This window comes from Diabrotica undecimpunctata, chromosome 3, assembly GCF_040954645.1.
Source record: "Diabrotica undecimpunctata isolate CICGRU chromosome 3, icDiaUnde3, whole genome shotgun sequence".
NCBI lineage: Eukaryota > Metazoa > Arthropoda > Insecta > Coleoptera > Chrysomelidae > Diabrotica > Diabrotica undecimpunctata.
The window spans coordinates 75,386,606-75,404,734 of record NC_092805.1 but is presented as its reverse complement, the minus strand read 5'-3'; the positions used below and the strand labels follow the sequence as shown (position 1 = coordinate 75,404,734).

General features: G+C 30.0%; 1 protein-coding gene across 2 annotated transcripts in view; it reads left to right on the top strand.

Annotated features, from left to right (window-relative positions):
- Positions 1-18,129, top strand: part of Cap-D2 (CAP-D2 condensin subunit) — a 329,802-nt gene that overhangs the window by 177,192 nt on the left and 134,481 nt on the right. The gene's annotated exons all lie outside the window — the stretch shown is intronic.

Below are 18,129 nucleotides of genomic sequence, written 5' to 3'. Positions count from 1 at the left end.
CTTTATGAAATTAAATAAACAAAAGGCATCATCTATTTAAAATGGATAGGTAAGGTGTAGTAAATATAATAGTACATGTGAAATGGAAGAAACAATTGCCATATACGCATCCTATGTTCTTGCAGTACTCCAAGTGAAATAAGGCAGTAATTCACCAGCCTACTGGGGATTGATAGTGAATATTATATACATGCCACAAAACTTATTGAAAACACAGTTTGGTAGAAACGTCTATGGTTAAACAATAATTCATTATGGCTAAGTGATAAACATTAACTTGTCTCATCTGAACGAAGCTGAAGATTTTGCAATAAAATATAAGAGTTAGTAAAAGTTACATTAAATAACAGCTCATTAAAAGTATCATATATGTAACTCTATTACACTAATACGAACAATAATTTTTTATTTTATCGAGCCAGATTTATCCAGACATCTCCTAAAAAAATAAATGGTTTGCGGTTAATTTTACAAATTCAAGAAAAATTTAGTTGTTTTAAATAATTCCTTCTATGAAACAGCAGTTATGCTTATAACATTAATACTTATTTTTCAATACTTAAATTCATACTTACGTATATTTTTTAAATGCATTTATCGATTTGATTCTTTTTCTTTTAACCATGGTCTATAATAACTAGCGCATACAAAATAATAAAATTTTGTACCCCGTACTTTATGTTTATTATCCTTTGTTGTATTGGAACATCTAAAAGTATAGCAATACATTTTAATTGTTGAACAAAAGAAAAGAAAAAAACACTTTTTATGGTGTTCCACTTAACCTTACACAAAATCGTACACAAATAGTCAAATGCAGACTATATATATTGGGTATGTATTGTGGTCAAATGGTAGTAAAAGTTTCCGATAAATGTTTTTCATACGGTTTTCGGATCAGATTTTCTCAAAACATCAAATTATAACTTCTTTTTGCCTTTCTTTATTTAGGCTAACCGCTATTTTTTTTCTTCAGCGTTTCTTTTTAATCTAGATTAATGTTATATTTACAATTCTTTCTGGAACGAGCTGTAATTTTTCTCAAATATCCATATTGTGTGGTTTAGGCGACTTACGGTTTAGCATGCTTTGTCAGATGCTCTTTAAAGTCTCTTTCAATATTAATATCGCTTGAGAAATTTTTCCCAGATACTTATATTTCGTTACTTAATCTACCACTTGATTTTCAATCTTCTTTTAATGTTAGTTTAAATGTTAGTTAAAATTAAATATTTAGTGACACTCTCTGCGCGACTTTAATGCATTAAATATTTTGTTAATGATAAATTGACATATCTATTGAAATTAGACAGTAAAAAATTACGTTAATAAAGATTGACTTATAAATTATTGTAGCTTAAATTCAACTACTCTATGAAACAAATATTGTATGTCATAAACTACGGTAATCGAAAAATTACAAAGATCTCCTTGTTGCACAGAGTTTTCTGTAATTTTTTGTGGTAACAAACTTTATAATCTTACCGAAGGGGCTTCTAATTTCAAAAACTGTTACACGATTACTCTATTCGATATACGTACATTTATGTACTAAATGTTTTAGTGCCAATGCATTTTAATAAAAAATACTAATTAATAAAAACGGAAATTTCCCCTTTTCCAAGTTTATAATACACACTTTCTTATGTTTGAAAATATATAAAGCAAGTAATATAAATTACCGCCTTGCTTATTAAAACTAAAAAGTAAAATAAAGGTATATGTCGGTTAACAATTTATATTTAACTACGTAAATTGGCCAAATAGTCCTCAAATTCCTCCATGATTAAATTGATGGATATTTAAATAAATTTCAAGTTCCAGAATGTACCTGCTGTAAAATTTGAAAATCTACTACTTATTACAATTATTGGCAACATCGCAGGAGTTTAGAAGTATATGCAAAAGCGTAAATACGGATCTAAAAAATGGTTTATCCTTTTGTGGAGTCCACTTAATCCTACGTGTTGGTCGGAGTCTACATAAAGCGCTACTCAGATAATAAAATACACGGTGTATATTCTACTGGAGTTATTATAATACCGTTTTAGAACGGAGCTTACATTAACCGCTAGATATATATATATATATATATATATATATATATATATATATTTATATATATATATATATATATATATATATATATATATATTTATATATATATATATATATATATATATATATATATATATATATATATATATACAGATTGAACCAATTTAAAACGGAACATACAATTTAATATATGTCTGTTTGAACTGCATTTGAAATAGTGGACCAATATAAAACTTGGACAAAAATAAATACATACCCGGTGATAGACATTGTATAAAATATCGTTCAACTATCTGTCTCCTTTAAAGGAAAGAGGAACTTGCCTAATAGTCGGAGAGATAGAGCCGAAATTTTGAACTGATCAGTAATATGACATTTCTCTATTGGAATATATTCATTGTAACTGGGTTAAGTATTCATCTGTTGGTATGCAGAATGGTCATGAGAGTAAAACGGCTCGAGAAAAGATCTAATTTAAACACAATTGATATTAAGAAACTCACTAACCCAAAAACCGAAATAAAAGTACGAGAACAACTAGGAAAGAAAATAAACGACATTAACGAGAACACGTCGGACATAATAGAGAGATGGGATAAATCGAGGGAAGCAATCCAAACAACATGCGCGACTCTATTAAAGCGTGACAGACGAAAGAAGAACGAATGGATGTCTGATGAGATAATGGATATGATGGATGAAAGACGTAAATTCAAGAATAAAAATGAAGAAAAATACCAGCAGATCCACAAAATCATAAGAACGAAAATTCGAGAAGCCAAAGAAAAATGGTTTTCCAACGAATGCAGGGAAATAGAACAATACGAACGAAAATACGACAGTTACAATATGCACAAAAAAATAAAATCAATGACAAACAAGAGGAAATTCAATAAGTCACCCAACAGCATAAAAGATGGCGATGGAAATCTTATCTCGGAGCCATCAACGATCTTAGAAACATGGAAATCATACATAGAAAAATTATTTGCATCTGACAGGACTGATGATCACCTATATGGAGAAGGAGAAACAGGACCTTCAATCCTTAAATCGGAGATAGAAGATGCCATTGCAGCACTAAAAAACAATAAATCAGCAGGTCCGGACAATGTACCCTGCGAAATATTAAAGATCCTATGTAAATCAGACAAACAGTTCCTTGATAATCTAGTTGAACTTTTTAACAACATATATAATAGCGGTAAAATCCCGGAGAACTGGCTGCAGTCAACATTTATTACAATCCCGAAGAAACCAAAGGCCCAGATCTGTGATGACTACCGGCTTATAAGATTGATTAATCATGTCACTAAAGCGTTCACTAAGATCATTCATAGAAGAATATATGATAAATGTGAGTCAAATATTGATAGATCGCAGTTTGGCTTTCGGAAAGCACTTGGAACTAGAGAAGCAATTTTCGCTCTCCAGGTGCTTATACAGCGGTGTAGAGACGTTGATAAGGACGTGTATTTGTGCTTTGTGGATTTTAGAAAAGCATTTGACAATGTCAATCATGAACAATTGATAGATATTCTGCGAAAGACAGGTATTGACGACAAGGACATTCGAATTGTGGCAAACCTATACTGGGGTCAAACAGCAAGAGCAAAAATTGGCAACGAACTCACTAAAAGTGTGCAGATCAAAAGAGGTGTCCGTCAGGGTTGTATATTATCCCCACTCCTATTCAATATTTATTCCGAAGAAATATTTAATAAATGTATGGAAAATGCAAATGAGGGCATAAAAATAAACGGCGAGTTAACAAACAATATAAGATATGCCGACGACACGGTGATCCTTGCCAGTACCATAGACGAATTACAGCAGGTAATGGAAAGAGTTTTTTCAGTTAGTGAGGAATACGGCCTGAGCCTCAACTTCAAGAAGACAAAGTGGATGCTGATAAGCAGGAAGCAACAGCCTGCTCGACAGTTACGGATAAGTAACATACTAATTGACCATGTAGAATCTTATGTGTACCTTGGCACCAACGTAAATGCAAAATGGGAACAGGCCACAGAAATTAAGGCGAGAATAGAACGAGCTAGAGCAGCATTTAGCAATATGAAAAAGCTCCTCATAAGCAGGGATTTGTCTCTTCCCCTAAAACTACGTCTAGTTAAATGCTACATTTTTCCGATCTTACTGTATGGTGTGGAGGCCTGGACGCTGACGGAGACGCTCACGAGAAAACTAGAAGCATTCGAAATGTGGGTGTACCGACGCATTCTTCGTATATCCTGGACCGAACATGTCACCAACACAGAGGTAATCCAAAGAATCGGAAAGGAGAAAGAAATCGTGAACACAATTAAACAAAGAAAGCTTGAATATCTAGGCCACATATTGAGACACGATAAGTACCGTCTACTGCAATTGATTGTCCAGGGAAAAATAGACAGTAAGCGAGGGCCAGGCAGGAGAAGACACTCGTGGCTCCAAAATCTGAGGAAGTGGTTCGGGCTCACATCGGTCGAACTATTCAGAAGCGCCGCAAATAAGATCAGAATTGCCATGTTAATAGCCAACGTTCGCAACGGACAGGGCACTTGAAGAAGAAGAAGAAGAACTGGGTTAAGACTTTGCCTTACAGGCGGACTCCCTCGTGGTACAGGGGGTGGCTATACAGGGATGAAGTTGAAATTTTTTTCGGAAAAATTAACGATCGATAATATGGCTGAAAATTTGCCCAGAGTAAGATCTTGGTATAACTAGACGAAATCCCAAAAGGCGGACGCGATAGTGGATACATAAGGGGTGGCGGACAGGGGCGAAGTTGCAATTTTTTGGGGAAAAATTAACGATAAGTAATATGTCCGCCATTTTCATGGCTTATTATTTAGCCCCTAAAAACTCTAAATCCAAAAGGGCGGACAGCTGGGTTGGTACAGAGAGCCACAAAACGGGGTCAAATGTACCACTTGCCTGCGCATTTTAGGTCTCGGTAACAATTTTCAAACTGATTTTATTATATTTTTATACCGATTGATTTGAAAATTTGTATGCTCACTTCTGTTACTATTCTGAGAAGCTTCAAGTAGAGTTTTCCTCAAAATTTTCCAAAAAAATTTCCGTAAATGAAAATTTGCGTAATTTTTTGAGGTAAAATCTAATTTGTAGAATCCTTTCAATTTTCTGTAAGTTATACCATGATTTTTTTCCAAAAATTTTCAAACGATTTTTCCGATAAGAAAAAAAAATTTAGAAAAACTTCGTCATTTTTCTCACTCTCATTGATGTTATCACATTCATCATCTTCGTCACTTTCACTTTCAATAATATCACATTCATTATCTGCTTCATTTTCAATCACTACTTCTCGAACTGATTCTGGCATCTGAGGTCCACTAAACCATTTGAATTTATATGTTTCATCTTCAAACTCCCAACCATGTTCTTCAACAATCAATTCTGTTGGTACTTTTTTATGAGCATTTGTCCAAATATTTGAAATATAATGAGCTCGCAGTAGATGTTGGTGTAATTCATCTTGACATGGTGGTAAGCTTGAAGCATCGAAATTTTTTTGTTTTTTTTTTAAGGCTCGTTCACATCATGCAACTTATACTGCCGGTTAAATAGTAAAAATCTGACATCGTTTACTTTTCTTTTTGGAATTGTTCTCGTCAGTCCTGTTCCATATAAGTGACTAAGGTTTCAAAAACTTCATTACAATCGAAGTCAGTTTCACCAAGTTGAATAAAAGCATCTTGATACTTATTACATTTAGCGCATGCGTCTAGAATTACTGATCTAAATGAACGCGCATCATTATTATTTTAATATTTTAAAATAATAATGATGCAAAATTAATGTCCAAACAGCATTTGTAAAATTATAATTAACTAATGAAAAAAAATTCAATCAATTTGAAAGTTAAAAAAGATATTGAAAATATCTACAAAGTAAATTTCAAAACTTAAAAAATTGATAATTCCACTATTAAATTGATTTGTATTAATAATTATTTGTAAAATGTTAAAGGAATTCTACAAATTGAATTTTACCTATTGATAAATAGAAATAATATATTTTGTATTTGATTATTAATGTAATAATAAATCAAATTTTTCTTATATCTGAACAATCATTATTTATGCAATATAAATTTAAAAACCTTTTTATTGTAATAAAAAATAAGTAAAATTACTATTTGTTATACCAAAAATATTTAATAGTTAACATTATAAATTCGGCTCTATCTCTTGGACTATAAGGAAGCGATAAGTGGTTTGACAGCATAATAACTGCTTGTTTAGTGTTGTTTTTCAGTGATTCTAGGCAACCTATTTGGGTGGAGTTTTGACTTGTTCTTGAATGAGTTCTGAATCCAGTAGCCCGCTGAAATATTGAATTTTTATAATATAATTATTTGACAACCTTTTGTTGGCAAACCACGTAGAGCGGAGTTGAGCCGAAATACATTGATTTCGTATGTTCCGTTTTAAATTCGTTCAATCTGTATATATACAGATTGAACGAATTTAAAACGGAACATACGAAATCAATGTATTTGGGCTCAACTCCGCTCTAGGTGGTTGGCCAACAAAAGGTTGTCAAATAATTATATTATAAAAATCCAATACTTCAGCGGGCTGCTGGATTCTGAATTTATTCAAGAACAAGTCAAAACTCCACCCAAATAGGTTTACTAGAATCACTGTGAAAACTAGACTACACAGGCAGTTATTATGCTGTCAAACCACTTATCGCTTCCTTATAGTCCAAGAGATAGAGCCGAAATTTTGAACTGATCGGTAATATGACATTTCTCTATTGGAATATATTCATTGTAACTGGGTTAAGACTTTGCCTTACAGGCGGACGCCCCTCGTGGTACAGGGGGTGGCTATACAGGGATGAAGTTGTAATTTTTTTCAGAAAAATTAACGATCGATAATATGGCTCAAAATTTGCCCAGAGTAAGATCTTGGTATAACCAGACGAAATCCCAAAGGGCGGACGCGAGAGTGGATACATAAGGGGTGGCGGACAGGGGTGAAATTGCAATTTTTTGGGGAAAAATTAACGATAAGTAATATGTCCGCCATTTTCATGGCTCATTATTTAGCCCCTAAAAACTCTAAATCCAAAAGGGCGGACAGCTGGGTTGGTACAGAGAGCCATAAAACGGGGTCAAATGTACCACTTGCCTGCGCATTTTAGGTCTCGGTAACAATTTTCAAACTGATTTTATTATATTTTTATACCAATTGATTTGAAAATTTGTATGCTCACTTCTGTTACTATTCTGAGAAGCGTCAAGTAGAATTTTCCTCAAAATTTTCCAAAAAAATTTCCGTAAATGAAAATTTTCGTAATTTTTTGAGGTAAAATCTAATTTATACAATCCTTTCGATTTTCTGTAAGTTATACCATGATTTTTTTCCAAAAATTTTCAAACGATTTTTCCGATAAGAAAAAAAAAATTAGAAAAACTTTTCTAAAACATTTGATAAAACTCTACGTCATCGTCTGAATCTTTTATAGTTTTAAAATTATATTATGATAATGTTTTTTTTTTTCAAACTAAAGTCATATTTACTTTACAAATCTTATTTTTTTCTTAAATATAAATATTTTACGAATTAATTTTTAATTGAATAAATGTTTGATATTTGATATTTTATTAAATTAAAGTAATTTTATAATGTTAACTATTAAATATTTTTGGTATAACAAATAGTAATTTTACTTATTTTTTATTACAATAAAAAGGTTTTTAAATTTATATTGCATAAATAATGGTTGTTCAGATATAAGAAAAATTTGATTTATTATTACATTAATAATCAAATACAAAATATATTATTTCTATTTATCAATAGGTAAAATTTAATTTGTAGAATTCCTTTAACATTTTACAAATAATTATTAATAAAAATCAATTTAATAGTGGAATTATCAGTTTTGTCAATTATCAGTGGAAGTTTTGAAATTTACTTTGTACTTAGATATTTTCAATATTTTTTTTAACTTTCAAATTGATTGAATTTTTTTTTTCATTAGTTAATTATAATTTTACAAATTCTGTTTGGACATTAATTTTGCATCCTTATTATTTTAAAATATTAAAATAATAATGATGCGCGTTCCATTTAGATCAGTAATTCTAGACGCATGCGCTAAATGTAATAAGTATCAAGATGCTTTTATCCAACTTAGTGAAACTGACTTCGATTGTAATGAAGTTTTTGAAACCCTAGAAACTTTCATATGTCACTTACATGGAACAGGACTGACGAGAACAATTCCAAAAAGAAAAGTAAACGATGTCAGATTTTCACTATTTAACCGGCAGTATAAGTTGCATGATATGAACGAGCCTTTAAAAAAAAAACTAAAAAATTTCGATGCTTCAAGCTTACCACCATGTCAAGATGAATTACACCAACATCTACTGCGAGCCCATTATATTTCAAATATTTGGACAAATGCTAATAAAAAAGTATCAACAGAATTGATTGTTGAAGAACATGGTTGGGAGTTTGAAGATGAAACATATAAATTCAAATGGTTTAGTGGACCTCAGATGCCAGAATCAATTCGAGAAGTGGTGATTGAAAATGAAGCAGATAATGAATGTGATATTATTGAAAGTGAAAGTGACGAAGATGATGAATGTGATGACATCAGTGAGAGTGAGAAAAATGACGAAATTTTTAAAGTTTTTCTAAATTTTTTTTTCTTATCGGAAAAATCGTTTGAAAATTTTTGGAAAAATTCATGGTATAACTGACAGAAAATCGAAAGGATTCTACAAATTAGATTTTAGCTCAAAAATTACGAAAATTTTCATTTACGGAAATTTTTTTGAAAAATTTTGAGGAAAACTCTACTTGACGCTTTTCAGAATAGTAACAGAAGTGAGGATACAAATTTTCAAATCAATCGGTATAAAAATATCATAATAAAATCAGTTTGAAAATTGTTACTGAGACCTAAAATGCGCAGGCAAGTGGTACATTTGACCCCGTTTTTATGACTCTCTGTACCAACCCAGCTGTCCGCTCTTTTGGATTTAGAGTTTTTAGGGGCTAAATAATGAGCCATAAAAATGGCGGACATATTACTTATCGTTAATTTTTCTCCAAAAAATTGCAATTTCACCCCTGTCCGCCACCCCTTATGTATCCACTCTCGCGTCCGCTCTTTGGGATTTCGTCTAGTTATACCAAGATCTTACTCTGGGCAAATTTTTAGCCATATTATCGATCGTTAATTTTTCCGAAAAAAATTACAACTTCATTCCTGTATAGCCACCCCCTGTACCACGAGGGGCGTCCGCCTGTAAGGCAATGTCTTAACCCAGTTACAATGAATATATTCCAATAGAGAAATGTCATATTACCGATCAGTTCAAAATTTCGGCTCTATCTCTCCGACTATTAGGCAAGCTACTCTTTCCTTTAAAGGAGACAGATAGTTGAACGATATTTTATACAATATCTATCACCGGGTATGGATTTATTTTTGTCCAAGTTTTATATTGGTCCACTATTTCAAATGCAGTTCAAACAGACATATATTAAATTGTATGTTCCGTTTTAAATTCGTTCAATCTGTATATATATATATATATATATATATATATATATATATATATATATATATATATATATATATATATACATATATATACATATATATATATATATATATATATATATATATATATATATATATATATATATATATAGATCTAGCGGTTAATGTGGGCTCCGTACTAAAACGGTATTATACGAACTCTAGGAGAATATACACCTTGTATATTATTATCTAAGTAGCGCTTTATGTAGACTCCGACCAACGCATAGGATCAAGTAGGCTCCGTAATACATTAAAACATTTGTGGGATCCGTATACACCTCTTCGGGTACAAAACTAAGCTCCTGCAATGTTGCCAATAATTTTATTAGTCGTAGATTTTAAAATTTTACAGCAGGTATATTGTGGGACTTAAAATTTATTTAAATATTCATCAATTTAGGCATCGAGGAATTTCATAGATACTTGGCTAATGTAGTTAAAAATTTTATAATATAAATTGTTAACCGACATATAATCTTATGTTTAACAAGCACAAGTTTAACCTTTTATGTTTAATAAGCAAGGTGGTAATTTATATTACCTGCTTTAATTATTTTTAAACTTAAGTAAGCGTCTATTATAAACTTGAAAAGTTTCCATTTTTATGCATTAGTATTTTCTTTTAATGCATCGCACTGAAACATTTATTATATAAATGTACGTATATCGAGTGAAGTTTTCGTGTAACAGTTTAAGAAAGTAGTAGTACTCTAATATTTGTTACTACATAAAATTATAGAAAACTCTGTACAGCAGGGAGATCTTAGTAACTTTCCGATTGCTACAGTTTATGACGTGCAATATTTGTTTCATATTGATTGAACTCGATAAATATTCCAAAGCACGTATATAATTATCATTATTTTCACACAAAATCATTTTTATTTTTACCACGAAACGTTAAAGTGTAAGAAATAAATTTGATTGTCGCTACCAAACGTTAAGTACTTCCCTTCAATATTTTTTTTCAAATATTATTTTTAAACACGTGCATAGTAAATAGGAATGGGAACAATATATCCATACATTAAATATATCAATATCGCTCACACAGTATTAATACAGCATATTGGCACGTATGTAATATAATCCAGAATATATATTACATACTAAAAAATACTATGTCTAAGTAGCCCTTGTCAAGATCAATAGCGCCGATATAGGTAGTTAAAATTTTGAACAAATATTTTAACTGTTTATTATCCATATAAACGAGTTGTGACTGATATTACAAACTTATTTACTCTGGATAAAGAGACTCTTTAATACCTACAGTTATTAGTACACAAATCTGATTCGAAATATCGTCGAATAGTAATAGTCTGTATATAAAAATTAAATTTTTAATGAAAAGTAAATGATAAGCCATTACTTAAGGGGCCAAAAGAAGGAGGCTTCACGAAGATTAAAGTACTAATAAGACCATTGCAATCGGACCTACCCTGGGTAATGATTAACTAATTAATCGGCCAATTATTCAATCAACCGCTCAATATGATTTTGTCAAATCGAACCTTTTAGGACATCCTATTCTAATTATGTTTATAAAAATTGAGGGCATATCTAGAAATAAAGAAACTTTACTTCGCTAAAACTTATAGGTAAGACATGCGTCTAACACAAATATGACGTATTTCTACTGCAGATAAAACCATGTGATAAATAGGAAAGTGCTATCTTTGCCGGCAAAGAAGCAAAGAAAAACTCAAAGTGAGAGAGGAAAAAACCAGTCAGCTGAGGGAACTTTTCAACGATGTTGAGCTTGGATCCACCATCTTCATATATAACGAAAAATATTGCGACACAAATTTAATTATGAAATTTGGACCAAAAATACTACAATAGCTTCTCCGGATGATGAACAGCTGTATTCAAACTATGCAGATACACAAAATGTGAAGACAATCTATAGTTGTTGCCTTGCTTAAAACTGGCAAAAACTCCAACGACCACAAAAGCTATCTTCCAATATCTTTATTTTGTCAGCTTTTCAAAATCCTTCTGCAAATGTTCCTTGATATGATTTCACTGATAATAAAAAAACTCAAATTAAAATGTAGACATGCTAATATCATGTACGTCACAAATACTAAATCTTACCCAATACAGCGAAGACAGGTGCGAAAGATATCAGGTATCAATCTAAGGATGCCACTTACGACACCATAAATTAAAGGATATTTCTTCAAAAACTATAAGTCCATAGATAATAAACTTACTTGTATTATCCGCGTCTACCTACACAACAGAAGATTTTTTATATAATTCAAAGGTAAGAATAGCAGATGGAGAACGCAGAAGAACGGTCTCGCTTGGGGTAGCGTAACAGCATTTACAAAAATTCATACCAGTAGATACTAGGACTTTTATTATGTAGACGATACATCTATTGACGATATTGGGGTAGCGTAATGGTACCCAAGCTGTATAATATTTACAAAAATTCATACCAGTAGATATTTTGGCTTTTAATATGTAGACGATAATGTAGCATCTATTGATGCACAACCAAAATCCTGTGTTGCTGAAGTGAAGAAAAATCTAAATGATACCTTAAACACAATAAAAATATACTATAAATTAATTTTTAGCCAAACCCTAGAAAAACTCAGGTGTTCTCCTTCAATTTCCCTAACAACGACGCTTTCACAAAACTGAACATCCAATAGTGACATATAATCATGCAATTATGTAAATACCTTGAAGATAGTTTGTATCGCACGTTGTCATTCATGGAACATTGTTTAAAACTAAAAGGCAAACTGAGTACCAGAAATAATATTCTCCGCATGCTTGTCAGTTGAAAATGGGAAGCATATCCTTTCGCCCTTAAAGTGTACACGCTTGCACTCTATGCTTCTGCTGCCGAATATACCTCGCCAGTCTGGGTGACACCGACACATCCTTGACACCTAGATTAAATTATAAATTAGTCAGCCAAATTCAGCGGATATTAAGACTCCACATCAATGCATAAGCTCTACCCTATCGTAGCTTTCAATCCACCCACTATCCGAAGAAAACTAGCTAGAGAACGAAAGAAACAAAGTCTAAATTAGGTCCACTCCATGAATACCAGCCTATTTTACGACAACTAAAATCAAGGAAAAACTCATGCCAAAGGTACAAGATTCATCACACCTCCTTAGTTGTCTTATACTAGAGAAAGTTTGCACAGAACGAGATCTACTGCACGCAATTGATTTTGTCATTCAAACCGCTCTTTTCTGAAGGAACAATGTTTAATTATTTAAACTGAATGTACAGTCAGTAAGCGATTGCTTATAAAGATCATTGCAAATTTGATACAAACTTAACTCATACTGATTACTTATTACCCCTAAATAGGAGATAAATCATTCAGAAGTATGTAGTATTGGTTATTAATACCTATTCTTGTTAGATCAATTAAGCATTCTTTCTTTTTTGAGCGCTGCTACCGATTTAACATAAAAATATCTATTTTAGCACTTAACCATATTTATTTTGAGATAACCTTCCATCCAGATATCATATGGAGTACACAAATAAGACCAGAAGTAAAATAATAGAAAAACTATATGCAAGATATCGTAGAACAATGGATGAAATAAACGCAATTCTTATTAATCGGATTCTTACATAAAACGTGTAAAGACATACTCACGTTAACAAAATATATTACGAAATATCCGCATATGAAAAAATAAAACATCTAATTCGGCAATGAAATAATAAAATTATGTTAAACAAAAAAAAATAACATTTTTAAAAATACAGAGACAATAAAATTTTCTAAGCAAGTGAACATTCCATTAAATAATAAACCCAAGGTCTTTTGTATCTATACACTTTTTTTTAAAGAAGCACGTAGCTACTAAAAAAACATGAGAGCAGGTAGTTAGAACTATGCATATCAGTTACACACCGTAATGCCTAACAACAATAAGGAGCTTAGATGGACCGTTCAGCGTATATTATACGAATATATAAATGCTGATATAAACCGTCGCAGAGTTGCCAAACTATCAGAGCCTACTTAAACCGATAAACGTATGGTTCGAATATATATTGAAAAAGATCTGAACGACCCCTATAATATATACACATGAACTACACTATATACATTTATGATACAGGGGTACTTATGAGCTCCACAAACTTTTTAAAAATTATGAAGCTTTGTATGTTAACGAATCGACAGAACCAATATTAGGGAATGGTCAAGTGAGCTCCGTATATCGGTGTCCACTTGACCACGGGGCTCACTTAAACCTGAATTTTAACATGGGCGGAGTCCACTTTATGTAGTAGATATATATATATATATATATATATATATATATATATATATATATATATATATATATATATATAATATATATTATAAATATGTATATATATATATATATATATATATATATATAAATATATATATATATATATATATATATATATATATATATACATATATATATATATATATATATATATATATATATATATATATATATATATATATATATATATATATATTGAGATGATATTAACATAGGAGGAAGAAAAATAGTGTTTCAAAAAAAATAATTTATAAGTTATATACTACTAAATAATATTAGATATAAAAAGTTTTTTTTTAATAATTATGATATATTTAAGTGAGCCATGTGCATAGGCAACCAAATATACTCTGAAAGTGACATTTAAGTAATAGTTACGAATATAAAGTGAAGTTATTTGTTAATTTGAAATGTTTAGTTTACATATAGTTACGGATTTGAAATAGTGTAGTTTATTAATTTAGGTTGTTTAATTTACATTTAAGTTTATATTCTGATCTGAAAAGCCTAAATGTCAATAAAATTCTCGATAGAAAAGTAAAGAATTCTCTAGAACACAGAATTTAACCTTTGTTTACGGTAGAACCTTCGCGAATATGGTTATGTCTGTGAAATGGTCATAATCGAACATATACTTTTTCTAGAACATTCATATATGTAGAAAATAGAACAATTCGAATATGATTTCTTGCCAGATGTTTCTGGAACAATGAAAAGATATAAATACTCGGTGATTTGGATTCAAAATGGCCAGTCAGAAATTAATCCAGAAAGAGAGGAAAATGTCAATATGGCAGCTTTGATGTCATTAATGATGCAGATGAACAAGACAAAGGAAGAGAATACGAAAAAAATGGAAGAGAATTCAAAAGAAATCAAAGGAGACATGAAAAAAATGGAACAGAAAATGGAAGAGAATTCAAAAGAAATCAAAGAAGACATGAAAAAAATGGAAGAGAATTCAAAAGAAGTCAAAGAAGACATGAAAAAAATGGAACAGAAATTGGAAGAGAATTATAGAAAATTAGAAAAGAAAATAGAAGATAATAATAATAAAATTGTAAAACAGATAGAAAAACAAATGGATAAAAAACTTGAAGCTGCAGAGAAAAAAGTAACAAATGAAATAAAAAATATACGGAATGACTACAAGAAAAGGATAGAAAATGAGAAGACAGAAGTAAAGAGGATTATTCAAAATAATAACATAGATATAGAACAGAAAATAGAGTTGCAGAAATGTAACTTAGAAGTAAAAATTAACGAAGACAGGAGAAACACAGAAGAAAAATTAGACGATATACAACAAAATATCCAAATAAATAGTAATCAAATAAGAAATATGGAACAGAGAATAGATGATATTTCACAAATTAGAGACATAGGGAGACCTTACTTAAATTTAACAAATGAGACTGGGATTAAATTCTCTGGTAATATAAAAAATCTGCATCCTAGAGTATACATAAATAGTTTAAAACATAAATTAAGATTAGTGAATAATATTAATGATATTAAAGAATATATTAGAATGACACTAAGTGATACTGCAGCAACTTGGTTTGCCAGTATTGAAAATGATTTAGATAATTTTCAAACATTTGAAAATAAATTTTTAAATTATTATTGGGGTGAATTAGAAAGCCAAGTTTAGAGAAATTCTATATTTTCGAAAGTATAATCACAATTTAAAATCAAATATGGTAGATTATGTATTAAAACTGATAACGGTTGCAAAATATTTAGAACCACCACTTAGAGAGGATGAAACAGTCTTAAATGTATCTAGACATTTTGATGCTGATGTTGTGCAAACAGTAACTGTACAAAATATTCAAACAATAGAGAGTTTTATTAATTCTATTCAAAGAATACAAAGAGGTAATATGACAAGTAATAATAACAACAATAGAAAAAACAATAATAACTTTCAATATAATAAGAATGATAATCAACGATATAGACAATCATATAATAATAATTGATATGGTGATAGTTTACAACATTTTAATAATAATAACAGTAATCAAAATAGACAGAATTTTAATAACAATACTAGTTATAATAGACAACATTTTAATAACAGTACTAATAATAATAGACAAGATTTTAACAATGGAAGAAATACAGAACGACCTAATTACAACAGACAGGTAAATTGTGTACGAAGGAATAGAAGCTGCGAAGACAGGGAACGAAATAGTACAAGGCAAGAAAATGTGAGTAAAAGTCATAGTAGGGAAAGACATAGGACATCAGATCCAAGTGGTCAGATGCAATCTGACAATTCTAACAATCAAAATTTTGTTCAGTAAACTTTCTGAATTACAAGTTAGGCCATTGCTATTATGAAAAACCTTCTGAATTTATTTCTTTAGATGAAGATAAAATTATAGAATCTATTAATTTAATTTATATAAATGCTATGGCCAAAAATAAAATGATTAAAATTATGATAGATACTGGTTTAGAAAGTAGTTTAGTCTCGGAGAATTTTTTTTAATACATTAAAATTATCAGATATAATAAAGATTCCAAAAATTAAAATTGTTGGTGCAAATAATAAGAAGTTGGGTGAAATTGATAAACTAGCCAATTTTAAAATTAATATTCTTAATAAAGAAATTAATATGCAAGGATTTATTGTCAAGGATTTATGTGTTGATATATTAATGGGAAATGACGAATTGGAAAAGAAGAAAGTAAAGATACAAAGGTACAAAATTTTGTTAATATTTAATTAGTGTCATAACAATTTCAATTTTAAAGATAGTTTGTTTAAAATTTACATTGTCTATATAATTTAATTAGTTTCATAAGAATTACAATTTAAAGATAGTTTATTTTAAATTTACATTGGCTATGTTAAATATATATGTGTGTTTCATAATAGATATAAAGATAATTCTAAAAAGTGCTTACAAACTAATTCTTTGAGAACCGCGATAAAAACCCTATATATATATATATATATATATATATATATATATATATATATATATATATATATATATATATATATATATATATATATATATTATTAAAAAACACTCATTGCTCATTAAAACATCATCACAATATATATATATATATATATATATATATATATATATATATATATATATATATATCTATATATCTACGGCATAAAGTGGACTCTGCCCATGTTAAAATTCAGGTTTAATTGAGCTCCGTGGTCAAGTGGATACCGATATACGGAGCTCACTTGACCATTCCATAATATTGGTTCTGTCGATTAATCAACATGTAGAGTTTAATAATTTATAAAAATTTTTTGGAGCCCGTAAATACCCCTGTATCATAAATGTATATCGTTTAGTTCACGTGTATATATTATAGGGGTCGTTCAGATCTTCTTCATTTTATATTTGAACCATATGTTTATCGGTTTAAGTAAGCTCTGAGAGTTTGGCAACTATGCGATTATACCGTATATTTTCAACATATACCCTGAACGGTTTATATGGGCTCCTTATTTTTATCTACTGTTTGTAGACAGTGTAATGTCATACGCATTACACTGTGTAACAGAGGATATCTTTACCTGGTATAACTACGTACTAAAAGGTAACTGGTTCTTTAAAAAACAGGTATATAGATACAAAAGGATTTGGGCTTATTATTTTATGGAATGTTCGCTTGCATAGAAAATTTTATTTTTTCTGCATTTTTAAAAATATTGTTTTTTTATTTAATATAATTTTATTAGTTCAATGCCGAATTCCATGTTTTTTTTATTACAGAAATTTCGTAATGTATTTTGTTTACGTGAGTATGTCATTGTACGTTTTATGTAAACATCCGATTAATAAAAACTACTTTTATTTCATCTACTCTTCTGCGATATCTTGTATAAAGCTTTTTTATTATTTTAGTTCTGGTCTTATTTGTATACTACATATGATATCTCGAGAGAAGGTTATATCAAAATAAATATGGTTAAGTGCTACAATAGATATTTTTGTGTTAAAATGGGTAGTAGTGTGCACAAAAAGAAAGAAAGGTTAATTTGTCTAACAAGGTATATTCGGCAGCAGAAGCATATAGTGCAAGCGTCTATGTTTTAAAGGCGGAAGGACGTGCGCCTCAATTTTAGCTGACAAGCTTGCGAAGAATATTATTTCTGGTCCTC